Source organism: Marmota monax, unplaced genomic scaffold, assembly GCF_021218885.2.
Source record: "Marmota monax isolate L192 unplaced genomic scaffold, Marmota_monax_Labrador192_F-V1.1 WCK01_AAM20220418_F8-fsc00493, whole genome shotgun sequence".
NCBI lineage: Eukaryota > Metazoa > Chordata > Mammalia > Rodentia > Sciuridae > Marmota > Marmota monax.
In genome coordinates, this window is record NW_026692681.1 from 29,206 (window position 1) to 46,206 (window position 17,001).

A 17,001-nucleotide genomic window follows, 5' to 3' on the forward strand; every position below is an offset into this window, starting at 1 on the left:
AATCTGTAGGCCGCCTCCACCCCGAAGACTTGTCACTTCAGAATCTATTAGTGCTGGTGGCGGATCCCAGTAACGAAGTTGGCTATCTCTGCACTTAGAAGCCCTGGCTAAGGGCAGCGGGCGGGCAGCTCAAGACCAACCCCCTTATCCTGATAAGGGCTCCACTTTAACCTTTTAAGGGCCTTCATGTTTTCACTGGGTTTTTTTTCCCGATGCTAAAGACTGTTAAACTTTATTAATCCAGGATTTTCGACTTTTGAAATTAAATTTCGGGTTATACAAATACTGTTCGAGTATATGATAATAAAAGGAAATACTTATCTGTTATATAAAACAGATACATTTATTTAACAAATATTTGCTGACCACCTGCTGTGTCCCAAGCTTCATCGCAGCAGTACAAAAACCATTCTCTACAGTCATGGAGTTTATGTTCTAGTAAGGGAGATTATGATGAGAATAGACATGTCGTATGGTAAGTGCATTAAAGACAAAGCAGGTTGGTGGGATAAAGATGTTTGTATTTCTTTTTCGGTAGGATAGTCAGACTTTTTAAGGGGCAATTTAAGCAGAGATTCTGAAAGGAAATGCATACTTAACATGTTCTTGATTCACTGAGGATGCCAGTATGACAAATCTTGTGAATGAGGGAAAGAATCCAAGAAAGGGGAAAAACTGGGGTAAGAATTGAGGATTTGGGGGCTGCGGTTGTGGCTCAGGAGTTGAATGCTCACCTAGCATGTGTGAGGTGCTGGGTTCGATTCTCAACACCACATAAAAATAAAGAAAAAAAATAAAGGTATTGTGTCCAACTACAAATAAAAAAATATTTTTAAAGAATTTTTAAAGCAGCTGGGGTTGTGGCTCAGTGGTAGTGTGCTTGCCTAGCATGTGTGAGACACTGGGTTTGATTCTCAGCACTGCATATAAATAAATGAGCAAAATAAAAGCCCATCAACTTCTAAGAAAAAATATTTAAAAAAAGAAAGACTTTTTAAAAAAGAATTGGGGATTTTGTATTTTTAATTGTGGCAACATACCTAAATTTTACCATTTTAACTATTTTTAAATGTATAGTTCAGTGACATTAAATATATTCACATTGTTGTGCAGCCATTTCCAGAACATTTTCTAAAACTGAAACTTGTACTGGTTAAACAATAGCTCTGCAGTTTCTTCTTTCTGTTTCTCACTACTCTAGGTACCTCATGGAAGTGGAATCAGATACTATTTGTATTTTTGTATTTGGTTTATTTCATTCAGATATTCTCTTCCAAATTCATGTGTAGCATGTATCAGAATTCATTTTTAAGCCTGAAAAACTCAATGTTGCATGTATATCCCACTTTATCTATTCATCTGTTGATGGACACTTGGGTTGTTTCCACCTTTTGGTCATTGTGAATAATCCTGCTATAAATACTAGTATACAAATATCTGTGTGAGTCCATGCTTTCACTTCTTTATGTGTATACCCAGAAATGGAATTGCTGGGTCATGTAACAATTCTATGTTTAATTTTTTGAGAAATTGCCATACCGTTTTCCACAGTGGCGACACAGTACTCCAATTTATCCACATACTTGCTAATGCTTATTTCCTATTTCTTTGGAATAGCCATCCTGATTGTTATGAAGCAGATTCTTATGGTTTTGATTTGCATTTCCTTAATGATTAGTGACCTTGCACAATTTTATGGGTTTATTGGACGTTTGTGGGAATGGATTATAAATGGAAATTTGTGGAATCATCTGAGTATGAGAAGAGCATGTAACAACTTTTTAAAGCCCACTCTAATACAATTCATTGAATCATGAAATCAATTTAGTAGGTTCTATCTGGGCAAACAGGCATACCAATTCTCTGAGACAGGACTTGCTGCCAGGTTTGAGTACTGCAGTCAGCAGACAGTCTCCATCATGACTTGAAGGCTGCTGGCACTGGATAACTAAGTGAGGCAGAGACATAAATTCCTGGGCACTATACCCTGATGAGAAAGTGATATAGAACAGAGCTCTCTACTGGGTAGGTGAAGCGTCACAGGGCTTTTGCAGTTCCCTATGATGCTTCACCTGGTGTTTACCCCTGATTTTGTAGCCCAAATTTCATCTTAGTATTTGATTTCATTTTTATACATGTTTAGGTATAATGGGTCACGTTGTAAATGCATTTCTACTGTGGGACTTTGCCAAAATTTTTGGAACAATGGACTGTATTAATAGTGGTGGAGATGATGAGCAGTGGATGGATTCTGGATATACTTTAAAGGTTGATCTGATAGAATTTGCTGCCTGGGAGAATATGAGACAGGGGAAAGGAAAAAGGAAGGAAGAAAAAAGAAAAGAAAAAAACAAAAAGATGACTCTAAGGTAGAACTTCCTTTTGACCAGTCATAGTGGTGTGGACCTACAGTACCAGCTATTTGGGAGTCTAAAGCAAGAGGGAGGATCACTTGAGCCTAGAGGTCCCAAACCAGCCTGGGCAACATAGCAAGTCCCTGTCCCCTTATCCCACGAAAATTCTTTTTTATCAGAATAGGCACAGTCCAGCTAGGCACAGTGGCACACGCCTGTATTCCCAGCAGCTGGGGAGGCTGAGGCAGGAGGATTGCAAGTTCAAAGCCAGCCTCAGCAACTTAGCAAGGCTCTAAGCAACTTAGTGAGACCCTGTCTCTAAATAAAATATAAAAAGGGCTGGAGATGTGACTCAATGATTAAGTACTCCTGAGTTGAATCCCCAGTACCAAAAAAAAAAAAAAAAATAGGCACAGTCCCTTTGGCCATCCCTCCAGTTGTAGTTTAGTAGTACATTGTGTTCTCTTCCTGTGAGTTTACATTAATATACATATATAAACAAAGTAAAAAACAAAACCAAGAAATATAAATAAATTACATATATTTATATATTATACATATTTACATAAATTACACATACAAATTTTTTAAAACCATTCACACACACACATACACACACACATACATATATTGTTTTTTAAATGAAAAATTGGGGTATTATGGGCTATAACAATTTTTCTACCTTTCCTGATTCTTTTGATATGTCCTTCCCCAAAATCTAATATCTGCTCCAGACACTAATAACCTATCCTAATAGATCACAGAACATATAACTGTTAAGGAGGGAAAATTAATTACTGCTACCATCAGTTCTCGTACACTAAATCTCATCAGCCTTCCCACAAACAAGTTCAAACTAAAATACAAGTAAAGTGAAAAGACATACTAATATGCCTTTGAAATAGACACCTATAAAAATCCAGTATATGGAAATTCAGGAACTGTCAATGTTGTTTAGATCCTTGTTATGGCCTTAGGGCAATTTACTGGTGCATCTTATCAACAGATGCAGGGGAAATATTAATTTCTTTTGCTTTCCTTCCAGTCTTCAATAATATTAGAAGTAATGTAAAAGGTACATGGTGAAAATAAGAACAGAAAGATGAAAGTCAGAGAAGAGAAAGTGTGGGACAGAATGGAAGAAAGACTTCATAACAAAGGATAAGGGACATAAGGGATCTGAACTAATATCTATGAGGACAATGTAAGCTGGCAGGACAAAAACAAAAATCTTATTTGACACTTTTAAAACCCTGAAGAGAAAACAGAGCAGGTGCTATTCCCCACTTTACAAATGAGGACCTGAATCAGGTCTGAAAATGTTTATTAAAGGACTATAGAGAAGGGTAAAAAGTAAAGAGATCCATCCTAATAGAAGCTCAGGACTGCCTCCCATACATCTTTTTTTTTTAATCAAAATATCATTTAACATTACTTTTAGAGAGAATTTCCAATGATTATAAAGAAAGTTTCTGTAAAAATCTTTAAAACATGAACATGAATCATCATTACATTATGCCAATAACATCATTACAGAAAAAAAAAAAAACAGTCAAATCAATTAATTAGCTTGGACATATTCCATAGAAAAGACTTATAAAAAAGACTATAAGTACAGACAGAAATAAGGGTATTAAAGGATATGGATAATAGGCCCAGGGAACTTCCCTTATCAACAACTATTCCCTTACTCACCCTCCTGTCAACCCTAAATGAACCCATCACCAAAATTCCTCCCATGATTTGACCCTGCTGAACCCACAAGACTCAGATCTTTGTTGTATCCCATTGCCATTTTCTCCTTGAAAATGCGCTCCTCTGTTGCTTAATAAAGCATCTCTGATCCATTGAGGTCAACCTCCCTTTCTTTTGATTTTTGTATTCTCTTTCACTTGCTTTCAGGTATCAATAGAGTAGGTAGCTTCAGCATTTTTCAGGATAAAAAAGCTAAAGAAGTACATAATTATGATACAAGATAGAATAGAATATGTTTGATAAGAGCTACAATATTATACTAAATAAACAAAATGTAATCAAGTTACAGTGATTATTTGAAGCAATGTAACTAGGAATTATGTAACTATTGTTGGTTGAGTAACCTATTCCAAAGCAGTACAAAAGGTTCACTGGTGGAATATAGACAAAATATAAGGCTAATTTTCATTCTGCAGAAAGGACTCTTATAAGACCCAGTTTAATAAATAGAATCCTCGTAGTCTTTCTTTCTTTTTTTTTTTTTTTACTTTTTCCACATTTTTTAGTTGGTTCATTACAGTTGTACATAATGATGGTATTTTTTGTTACATATTCATACATGTACACAATGTAAGGACATAATTTGACAAATATCACTCTCCAACACTTTCACCCTTTCTCCTTTCCTCCCTGTCCTTTACTGATCTTCATTTGATTTTCATGAGATCCCTGCCCCCCCACATACCTTTCTTTCCCTTTTTCCTCTCTAGTTTCCACATATGACCTTCTAAAGTCTGCTATTTTGCTTAACATAATGGTCTCAAGTTCCGTCCATTTTCTTGCAAATGACATAATTTCATTTTTCTTTATGGCTGAATAATACTCCACTCTGTATATGTACCACATTTAAAAAAATTCATTCATCTGTTGAGGGGCATTAGGCCAGTTCCATAGTTTGGCTATTGTGAATTATGCTGCTATAAACATGGACATACATGTATCACTATAGTATTATGACTTTAATTCTTCAGGATAAATACAGAGTCATGATATAGCTGGGTCATACGGTGGTTCTATACATAGTCTTTCGAGGAAACACCATACTGATTTTCTCAGTGGTTGTACTAATTTGCAATCCCACCAACAGTGTAAAAGTCTTCCTTTTTATTCACATCCTCTCCAGCATTTATTATTGTTTGTATTCTTGATGCCTGCCATTCTGACTGGTGTGTGATGAAATCTCAATGCAATTTTTTTTGAGGTGGGGCGGTACTCGGGATTGAACTCAGGTGCACTTAACCACTAAGCGACATCCCAGCCCTATTTTGTATTTCATTTAGAGACCGGGTCTCACTGAGTTTCGTAGCACTTCACTTTTGCAGAGGCTGGCTTTGAACTCGCAATTCTGCCTCAGCCTTCTGAGCTGCTGGGATTACATTTCCCTAATTGCTAATGAAGTTGAACGTTTTTCCATGCATTTATTGGCTATTTGTATTCATTATTTGGAGAAGTGTCTGTTTAATTCATTTTCCCATTTATCAATTGAGGGATTTGATTTATCTTGTGTATGTATAAAGCTGAGTCCTTTATATATCCTAGATATTAATCCTGTGTCAGAAGAGTAGCTAGCAAAAGTTTCCTCATTTTGTAGGTTCTCTCTTCACATTCTTGTTTCCTTTACTTATGCAGAAGATTTTAAATTTGATGCCATCCCATTTATTAACCCTTGGCATTATTTCCTGAGCTTTAGAGGTTCTATTGAGAAAATTATTGCCTGTGCCTGTATGCTGGAGTGTTAATTTTACATTTTCTTCTAGGAGTTGCATAGTTTCTGTTCCAATACCTAGGTCTTTGATCTGTTTTAGGTTGATTTTTTTGTAGGGTGAGAGTTAAGGGTCTAGTTTCATTCTTCGACATATGGATAACAAGTTTTCTTACTATTGTTTATTAAAAAGACTGTTTTCTCCAATATATGTAGTTTGATGTATCCTTATCTTGTTTTGGTATGAGTGTGATACTGGTTTCATAGTATGAATTTTGAAGTGTTCCATCCCTTTTTATTTCATGGGATAATTTGAGGAGTATTGGCATTAGTTCTTCTTTAAAGGTATAGTAGAATTTAGCTGAGAATTCAACTGAATTTTTCTTTGTTGGAAGACTTTTTATTATTACTTCTATCTCATTACAAGTTAGTGGTCTGTTAAGGTTTTCTGTTTTCCTGATTCAATTTTGGCAGGCCAGATGTTTCTAGAAATGTATGATTTCTTCTGTGTTTTTCAATTTATTGGAGTGTAAGTTTTCAAAATGGTCCCTAATGATCTGCTGGATTTTTGTGATATCTGTGGTGATTTCTCTTTTTTCATCTCTAATTTTTTATTTGAGTATTTTGTCTTTTTTCTTTGGTTAGTTTTGCTAAGGGCTTATCAATCTTGTTTATCTTTTAAGAACCAACTCTTGGTTTCATTGATTTTAATGTATGTATATATGTATATACACATACTCACACACAGACATACATATATGTGTATATGTATATATAGGTATATGTATCTGTGTATATGTGTGTGTGTGTGTGTGTGTATTTGTAGATGGACAAAATACCTTTATTTTATTTATTTATTTTTATGTGGCGCTGAGGAATGAACCCAGTGCCTCACACATGTTAGGCAAGCACTTTACCACTGAGCCACAAACCCAGCCCTCATTGATTTTTTTGTGTTGTTTTTTATTCAAAATTTCATTGATTTTTTTTTTTTTACTCTAATCTTATTTCCTTCCTTCTACTGGCTTTGGAATTGGTTTGCTCTTCTTTTTCAAGGACCTTAAGATGCATCATTGGGTTATTTATTTGGTATCTTTTTTATTTTTTTTCAAAGAAATGCCTATTTTTTTTAAATAATATTTATTTTATTTTATGTGGTGCTGAGGATCCAACCCAGTGCCTTACACATGCTAGATGAGTGCTCTACCACTGAGCCATTTTTCTGAATTTTTTATATAGGCACTCATAGTTATAAACTTTCCTCTTAGAACTGCCTTCATAGTGTTCCAGAGGTTCTAATATGTTGTTTTACTATTCTTATTTGAGTCTTAAGACTTTTTCAATATTGAGAATCACAGCCTCTGGGACAGGAGTCCCCTGTGTTTCTCCTTTGCTAGCAAAGCAATAAAAATTCTTTTTACTTTTTCCCGAAACCATGCCCTTCTTATTAAATTGGCATTGATTGGTGTGGGGACAAGTGCATGGAGTACTGCATACATGGCATACTTTAAGGGCATCTGAGTGACAAACCACTCCCCTGTGCTAGGCATGTGAGCAGCAAACTGCTTACCCTGTAGGCACAGCCCTGGGCATGAGGCCATGTGTTGCAGTCTCTGCACTTGCTCCACAGCCCTCTCCTCAATTGGTCACTTCAAGGACAGTTGGCCAGAAACTGTATTGGTGGCTGCCTATAATCTGCTTAGCTATTGCCTGAGTATATATACATGGTAACTACACAATAAAATCAGACCTGCTTCCTTCTTGGTCTCCGGAGGTCTTGGTTAGCGACTCCACAGCCACATTCTCCTCTACCCTGTTCCATAGACCTCCTTGCTGGACGAGAGAGAGCCCACGCAAATTGGTATTAGGAACAATGACCAAGCTTTTGGTAACAAAATTGACAACCCAGATGGGACCCAAGAGCAGCTCCCTCTCTGGCTTACTTGGCAGACCTGGCACTCCAAGCAACTACAATTCCATGCTGAGGATGTAAGGCACACTTTTTAAGAGTTGACTCTTGGAAAGTCAGGAGATGAGCGAGTGTGCCTAGGGATGAACCAAAGGAGCTGTTCCTGTGATTAAAGGGAGGGACTGAAGAACTGTCCCAGCAACTTCCCAAGCCCCTTTTGCTTCAATGAACTCCTGCCTTCCTTCCCTGAACTGTACAAATTGCTCCATCTTGGTCTACTTTGAGAAAAAGGTAAGTGAATGCAGTAAAGGCACGACAACTTGGCCATTCAGTAAGCTCCCCTGATGTGTACACCAAGACCCTTGATTTTACACATCTGGTTTCCTTTTGTGGGAACATCTGGTCCCTCATCATGGGGACATCTGTGGCACCACTGGTGTAGAAGGCACAGTTAAGCAGAAATTAGGAATTTGGGGGGATTTCCCTCTATCTGGTCTGTTTTAAAGGTTCCCATCTGTCAGCCATGGTTTTGGGGATCCTCTCTGTTTGTCTGTCTCTATGGTTTTTGTTTGTGTTTCTAGCCCTTTATGACATGGCCATTACTATTTTGATCCTATAGATTGTTTCTTGGGAAAGATCTCGGCTGAATGGGCTATCTATAGATATAATCCTGTTTAAGAAAAAAGATGATATTTTACTGTAACAATCTGTCTTTGAATGATTTTCTGAATTATTGTATAATCTTGCAGTTGGGAGTTATTCTGTCAGATAAAATAAGTAAAAGATCCTATATATATAGGCACATATGCAATTGTGCCTGTACAATAATAAGGAGTCTAAACAGTCAAAAACTAAGTGGGATGAAAAAAGGTGCTGCCTCTAATGTGTAAGTATAACAGTGTTAGGGTCTGTAAACAAGTCAGGATGGCGCCTGGCATTTTGCCAGAGGGAGTGGTTTGTGAAGTAACGCCAGCGAGCCATTAAGTGTGGAGATTCCTTATTGGTTGACAGCTGTATCTAGTTTATGTTAATTAAGATAAGCTGTGTGGAATGTATATATACCCCTCCTGTCCTAAAATAAATGGCTCCCACTCCTGCTGTATCAGTCTTCACAAATTGCTCGTCACCCCCCGGTTATTTTGCTGCAGCCGGACTGTGGCATAACAGGAAATCAAAAGAAGACTTAAAGGGCTGGGAATATAGCTCAGTTGGTAGAGTGCTTGCCTCACATGCAGAAGGCCCTGGGTTCAATCCCCAGTGTAAAAAAAATAAATAAATAAATAAACATTTTTTTTTTAACCTTTTCAACCCAGTGCTGATAATTCAAGAACTGCTTCCCAGCCTGGCCCCAAGCAGCAGCAAATCGTCCTGCTGTGGATCAGGGCCACCAGTCATGGGATAAAAGAAAAAAAAAATCCTAGGAAAGTTGCCTGGTCTGTAGAGAAATGGGCATTAAGTACCTGGCTTCTGCCCTGCTTTCTAGGCCCTCTGCCCATGGGAATAAAATCAGAGTTTGAGAACAGGGCTCAGTTTGCCACTTCTGCAGACAAATGAAATCTATGTGGGCTGTAGGATTCACTGATTTTCTTTCCAGGTTCTTGTCTCATAAGTTCAAAGAATGAAAGCCCGATGGTGACAGAGTATAAAAATTAAAGAAATAAAATTAGTTTTGAATAAAAGGAAAAAAGATGGAACTCCCTATGATATGAGGGTGAAACTGGTGGAAAGCTTTTCCACTTGAGTATACTAGTCTGGGGACTTAAGTTTTCTGGATAAAGGCACTGACCAGAGTCCGAAGCGTTGGGGCTAATTGTTGGAATCTATGCTTTACAGATATTGGGAATGTACCAAGGCTACTGGTGGCTTGACCCATGATTTTCTATTTGGCTGTGCGCTTTTAGTTCTTAAGTCTGAATTTTTTGTAACCTCCATTTGGGTCCAGCCACATTTCCATTATTCCGCCACTCTGGGACAAAGGAGTGGACTAGAATGCTTAACCTCACAGGGTTGCCTTTAAATTAGGGAAAAAACTTATTTGGGACTATTATCCTCATCATCTGATTAACTAGCCTATCTTTGGGGTGGAGTGGGGTGGGGTGGGGATAAAAACTGCCAGTCACAAAGAATAAGGCAATGGGTTCCAGTAATATTAAGTTATACCCTGGGACAAAATAGTCTCCCCTTTTAAAATCTGACATGATGCCCCATTTGGCCAGTAGACATTTCTTGTTGCAGTGCTGCCTGTTGCCCACAAAGCTAAAATACTAGGGCCTCCCAGAGTCCCTGTGTGTGCAAGAGCCTATGTCTGGGTCCTGCAGAGAGAGTTACCTAACAATCTCTGTATGGTTAATGTGACCTTCATTGGACAGAGTGCCCTAGATACACATGTATATAAAGAGTGAGTCTCTGGGTATAATTGACAGTGGGGAACTCAACTTAACCTTGATGGCATTATGATGATGAGCAGGAAGACTGGTCGAACAATAATACCCTGTGCTCCAACCCCTCGAGTGCAAACTGGAAGGAAAAAAAGATTAAAGCACAGTTTTTTCTTTTATTTTATTTTCTCTTTTTGGTATATGCCGGGCTGTGATCCCTCTCCTGGGATAAAATTTGCTGCATAAATTAAATGTACAGATAACATTCTCACCCAAAACCCAACAATTTCATTTGCAAGTGCCTACCAGGAAAGAAAAACAGCCTGCTCTGCTGGAGGTCTCCTAGAAGTCAGTAAGGTCTTTTAAACCCAAAAGACCCTGAGAAAGGTGATCAATGTTATCTTAACCAAGATTTTATTTTAGAAGGAATTAACTTGCACTGGTGATGGGTGGGGAGAATGGAGGTGGCAGAGAATAACCCCTTAAAAAATAGGCATTAATGGGGATTTATTCTCTTTTGGACAATTGTTTAAAATGTGAATTGAGTCAGTTTTGCCAGATATCCTACTGTGCCTATTCTGCCTGTTAAAAAAACCTCACACTGATGAGTATCAACTGGTACAAGACTTGAGAGCTGTCTAAACACTTGGAAAACATGGTTGAAATATAAATATTAGACAAACATGTGTGGCCAATTTCTTTCACAGAAAGTTTTTAATGATTTCATAATATTTCTTTTAGATATTATGCTTTACATAGTACTTAATTTATCCATTGTCAAGAATTTAATATTATCTTTTCACTGTTGTAAATAAAAACATTGCATTCAATGGATACTTTCATGTTCAAAAACTTAATAAACATTCATTTTGTGACTGCCTTGGACCACTCTTCTCTACACTGGTGATATAGCAGGAAAAAAATGACAAGAAAAAAATCCCTGCTATTTTTTAAAAAAATTAATTTATTTATTTTAATTAGGTATACATGACAGCAAAAATCCCTGCTCTTATGTTCTAGTGAGGACTATAAACAATGATAAATGGTAAATGATAAACATGTAATATTTATTGAATATTAGATAGTGATAAATGCTAAGGATAAAAAAGTAGAGAAGAAAAACAGAAAGGGTAAAGGTGGGTTACTATTGACAATTCATGGGGCAGACCATTCCTGGCACAAGTCCAAAGACACTGAGAAAAAGTCTGGTGGGTTTATGAAACTCGGAGATAAATGTGATTGGAGTGGAGTGGTTGAATGAGAAGGTCAGAGGAGATGAGGTCTGAGACACATAGGGCCTTATAGAACTTTGGCTTTTGTTCTTCCGTGAGATGTGAAGTCATTATAGGATTCTACTAGCAGAGTGACAGAACTTACTTAGGCTTTAACAGGTCACTAGGACTTCTGTATTGAAAATGAACTATCAGTCAGTTTGAAATACAGTAATGTAGTAGGGAAAGGTAAATAATTAACTACTTAAAGCCAAGCAAAAGATGTGTGTGAGTAACAAATATAGATTCAAAATGTAGTAGCATAAAGTGTAGGAAGAGATATACTGTTGAAGGTTCTCATGCTGTACTCAAATAGATATAGAATCACTTGAAAGTATATTGTTATAAGTTACACATGTATAATATGAACCTAAACTAAAGTAATACAACAGTCACTAAAATAATGAAAGAATTGTAACAAAAAGTCACCAAAGGGTATAAAATGGAATGCCAAAAAATACTCAATTATTCCAAAAGAACAGAGAAAAAGAAAACAATGAAAAGACAAATAGCAAGATGGTGGTTTAAACCTACCCATATCAATAATTGTATTAAATAAAAATAGCATAAACACATGATTAAAAGGCAGATATAAGGTTAAAAAAAACTATATGCTTCCCACAAGAAATTTGCTTTAAATGCAAAAACACTAGTAAGTTAAAAGTAGAAAGGTAAACAAAAATGCTATAACATATTAACACCAATAAAAGACGTTGGAGATTTGGAGACAATTATGCTAAGTGAAATTCCCAAAAAACCAAAAGTTGAATGTTCTCTCTGATATGCGGATGCTAACGCACAAGGTGGCAGGAGGGGGTGGGGGTGGGGGCAGAAAAGAAGTTCATTGGATTAGGCAAAGGGGAATGATGGGAAGGTGAAGAATAGGAATAGGAAAGACAGTGGAATGAATCAGACACAACTTTCCTATATTCATAGATGAATACACCACCAGTAAAACTCCACATCATTTATAACCACCCAAATGCGACCCCAATTTGAATAAGTTATACTCCATGTATGTATAATATGTCAAGATACACTCTACTGTCATATATATGTGAAAAAAAGAGAAAAATGAAAGTTGGAGTATCTGTAATAATAATGAAGTAGATATCATTATTACCCCACTATGAATCAGCCTCCTTATATTAGAGAAAACATTCGGCATTTGTTTTGGGGGGATTGGCTAACTTCACTCAGCATTATAGTCTCCAACTCCATCCATTTACCTGCAAATGCCATAATTTTATTCTCTTTTACTGCTGAGTAATATTCCATTGTGTATGTATGCAATATTTTCTTTATCCATTCATCTACTGAAGGACATCTAGGTTAGTTCCACAGTTTAGCTATTGTGAATTGTGCTGCAATAAACATTGAAGTGGCTGTGTCTCTATAGTATGCTGTTTTTAAGGCCTTTGGATATAGACCGAGGAAAGGGATAGCTGGGTCAAAACGTGATTCCATTCCCAATTTTCCAAGGAATCTCCATACTACTTTCCATATTGGCTGTACCAATTTGCAGTCCCACCAACAATGTGTGAGTGTGCCTTTTTCCCCACATCCTCGCCAACACTTATTGTTGTTTGTATTTTTTTAAAATATTTATTTTTTAGTTTTCGGCGGACACAACATCTTTGTATGTGGTGCTGAGGATCGAACCCAGGCCGCATGCATGCCAGGCGAGCGCACTACCGCTTGAGCCACATCCCCAGCCCTTGTTTGTATTCTTAATAGCTGCCATTCTGACTGGAGTGAGATGAAATCTTAGAGTAGTTTTGATTTGCATTTCTCTAATTGTTAGAGATGTTGAGCATTTTTTCATATATTTGTTGATTGTATGCCATCTTCTGAGAAGTGTCTGTTCAGTTCCTTAGCTCATTTATTGATTGGGTTATTTATTTATTTATTTATTTAACTTTAGCTTTCTGAGTTCTTTATATACCCTAGAGATTAGTGTTGGGGGCCCAGACCTTAAAGGTAGCCACAATGGCTGAAAATGGTGATAATGAAAAAATGGCTGTTCTGGAGCCAAAATCTGTCATCAAATCAAGGTAAAACTACCTAACAACAAATTTTAATGTAATAGTGGAAGTACTGAGCAAATCTAAGGCAGAACTTATAGAAATCAGTGAAGACGAAACTAAGATCAGAAGATGGCCAAGCAAACCTCTCCCAGAAGTGACCAATGAGTATAAAAATGGTGTAGAAAATAGATATTTTATATTAAGGCTTCCCAACTGATGCAACCCTTGTTGACATAAGAGTGGCTAGAAAATAAAGGTCAAGTACTGAATATTCAGATGACAAGAACATTGTACAAAGCATTTAAAGAATCAATATTTGCTGTGTAGCCATGCACAGTGGCGCACACCTGTAATCCCAGCAGCTCCAGAGACTGAGACAGGAGGATTGCAAGCTCAAAGCTAGACTCAGCAACAGGGAGGCACTGAGCAACTCAGTGAGACCCTGTTTCTAAATAAAATACAAAATACGGTTGGGGATGTGGCTCAGTGGTTGAATGTCCCCGAGTTCAATCCCCCATACCCCCATCCCGGCAATTTTTTTTTTTTGCTGTGTTTGATAGCATTGACTCTGCTAAGAAGTTTGTGGGGACCCCTGAACAAAAGTACAAAGACACAGATCTGCTAATATTTTTTAAGGAAGATTACTTTGCCAAAAATAAAAAAAAGGAAGAAAGTAAGCAATATAAAGTGGAAGCTAAGTTAAGAGATAAACAAGAGCAAGAAGAAAAACAAAAAGTTAGCAGAAGATGCTGAAATGAAAACTTTAGGAGATTGGATGTTTGTTGAAATTTTTGGGTGACTTAGATGATCAGACCTGTAGAAAAGATCTGCACATCCTTTTTCAAATCATGGTGAAATAAAATGGATAGAATTTGTCAGAGGAGCAAAAGAGGGAATTATTCTCTTAAAAGAAAAAGCCAAGGAAGCACTGGATAAAGCCAAAGACGCACACAATGTTAAGTTACAATTAAGGAACAAAGAAGTGACTTGGGAAGTACTAGGAGAGGTGGGAAAAGCACCTTTGAAAAAAATCATATAAGGCCAACAAGAATCCCTAAAAAAATGGAAGTCAGAAGGTCACAGATTTAAATGAAAAAAGGTCGCAGATTTAAAGGGTAATAAAGCTGCCCAGCCTGGGTCTAAAGGAAAAGTACAGTTTCAGGGCAAGAAAACAAAATTTGATAGTGATCATGATCATGATGAAAATGGTGCTGCAGGAACAGTGAAAAGAGCAAGAAACAAAGAAGCAACAGAAAATAGTGCCAGAGACCAGTAGTTTATTGAATACATTAAAAAAAAAAAAACCCACAACTCATTGTAGTTAGGTTTTAAGCTGCTTTTTGTCTTTGGAGGGTTTTAAAAAGAAAACCAAATTAGGTCCACTTCAATGTCTACCTGTAAAAAAGGAAAAAAATTTTTGTTGTTTAACTTGTCTCTTTTTCCACTATCAAAATGAGGGTTATTGTTGTTGTTTTTAATATATAGTTCTGTTTGTGTTCAGAGGATTCAAATATCAAAAGGAAGATTCTTCCACTAAATTGCCTTTGTAATATGAAAATGATCTAGTACAAACTAATAAAATATATACTATATAAAAAAGAAAAGAAAAACTTAATAGTATGATTTCTATGTAGTTACCCACCACAGGTTTTATTCATGCTGGTTATGTACATGATTGTTCTATACCACAAGGAATGTGCTCAGCATAGTGATTAGAAAATGGGGAAATATTTTTCCTTCAAAAGTACAGTTTTTATATGAGAAATTTCCCTTCCTTTTGCATCCAGAGTGGTCGCTGTGGTAAGTTGGTCATTCCTTCACTGAAAAGTGTGAGTATATTCTGTCAGCCCCTTGATCTGATCTTGTAAAAGTTTAGACCAACTTGTGGAACTTCAAAGGTAGGTCATAAGAAGTCTAAAAATGGGGCTGGAGATGTAGCTCAGTTAGTGAGTGTCTGCCGCACATGCACAAGACCCTTGGTTCAATCAGCACCACACACACAAAAAGTCTAGACTCATTCATCTGGGTCTCTCAGAACTTTTGCTGAGGCAGAAGATTAGCTGCAAGTAATAAATTTGCCTAATATGAGATGACTTCTTCCACTTTTCCCACATTCTTTTTTTTTTTTTTTTTTGAGTATTCAGGATGGAATCCAGGACCTCAGAACATGCTAGGTAAGCTCCCCTTGTCCATTTCTTTCCTTACCACATTCCTTATCTTTAATCTTTAGGTGAGAATCAAAGCAGAGTGACCTTGGTTGTAAAGTAAGAGTGTCATAAAACATCTGAAGAAATCCATCTCCATAGTGGACATGCAACCTATCCCGTGTATTTTCCTTGCTTGTAGGTACAGTGCAGCTCTCTTCTGTCCTGGCCTGTTGCTATTAGGTACATGTAAGTAATAAAACGCTCCAAACCTCTCTCTTGAGTCCTCCAAGTTCTTTCTTTGGGATCAATAAACAGCATGTTTGAGGCGTTTGCAGCCCTGGGTATACACATGAGCACTCAGGCACCTAACCACATCACTAGCCCTAAGACTTTATCTTGTGAGAAAATCTAAACTAATTGTCAGGAGGTTGTGCAAAGAGCTGCCTGATCAGCCTTTAGGTATGCCAGACAAGTACTTCCTCCAGTGATTTTAGCCTGAGACTCACAGGGGACAGATGAATGTCAGTGGTGGGAATGCAAGGCTAAGGGAATAGTGTTATAAACTGAACCTACTGTGTTGACCTCCACACACTTTCTTCTCAAAGGAGCAATTTACCTGCAACCCTGCTGACTTAAGTGTACAGGATGTTACATTCCTCAGTAAACTACCTGTTATCTGCAGGAGAAATATAGGCCCAAAATAGTGTTGATAAGAGGAACACAAGTTATCCTGCAGAGGTGGACTTTTGTGGCCCTTACCTAGACCAGATCTTGGAACTCAGAGAGATAAGGATAATTCCCCCAACCCTAAAACTCCAAGAACAGATTCCAATTAGAACCAGTCAGCATGGGCCAAAGTGATTTAGAGTGGTCATGGCAGTGGGGGCTTGAAAGTCTGATGTTGTCCTGCTGTCAATCAAAAAGTCAAGAGGTAAACCTGGGAGGGACTCTCTGGAAATTTCCCTGGTACCCCCAATAAAACTGTAAGGCAGGGTTTGGGGATTTAGCTCATTAGCAGAGTGCTTGTCTAGCACATGCAAGGCCCTGAGTTTAGCTCTCAGCCCTGAAATGAAACAAACAAACAAAAAAAAAAAACTAGAGGGCAGAAGAGGCACTCTGTACTTCTCCATTCTGAGACAACACATTCTTTCCCTTGAGAGTGTTCCCTTTCCCCTTTCCTATACCTTCCAATAAACTCATGCCTGTTACTCTAAGCAACATGTTTGAAATCTGGGTTTGAAAGTGGCGGGGAGGGGTGGGGGGAAGAGGTGTTTCATGTTGTCTGTTTACCAGAAGGCCCTGACCTGTCACAAGACATCATCTAACCACACCTGAATAGAAAAGAGTTGAGCCTGCCTCCAGGCCTTTGAGAGATAATGTATCATTGTAGGAAGCCACTGAATTTCAGAATGGTTTGTGATACAGTAATAGATAATTAGAATAGCAGCATAAATGTAC

General features: G+C 37.5%; 1 non-coding gene and 1 pseudogene across 1 annotated transcript; both read left to right on the forward strand.

Moving 5' to 3' along the window:
- The first annotated feature begins 8,918 nt into the window (after positions 1–8,918).
- Trnav-cac (transfer RNA valine (anticodon CAC)) lies at positions 8,919–8,986 on the forward strand. The gene has a single exon. It is a non-coding gene; the product is annotated as a tRNA-Val (tRNA).
- A 4,372-nt stretch (positions 8,987–13,358) lies between these two features.
- Positions 13,359–14,848, forward strand: LOC124093970 (lupus La protein-like; annotated as a pseudogene).
- The last annotated feature ends 2,153 nt before the right edge of the window (positions 14,849–17,001 follow it).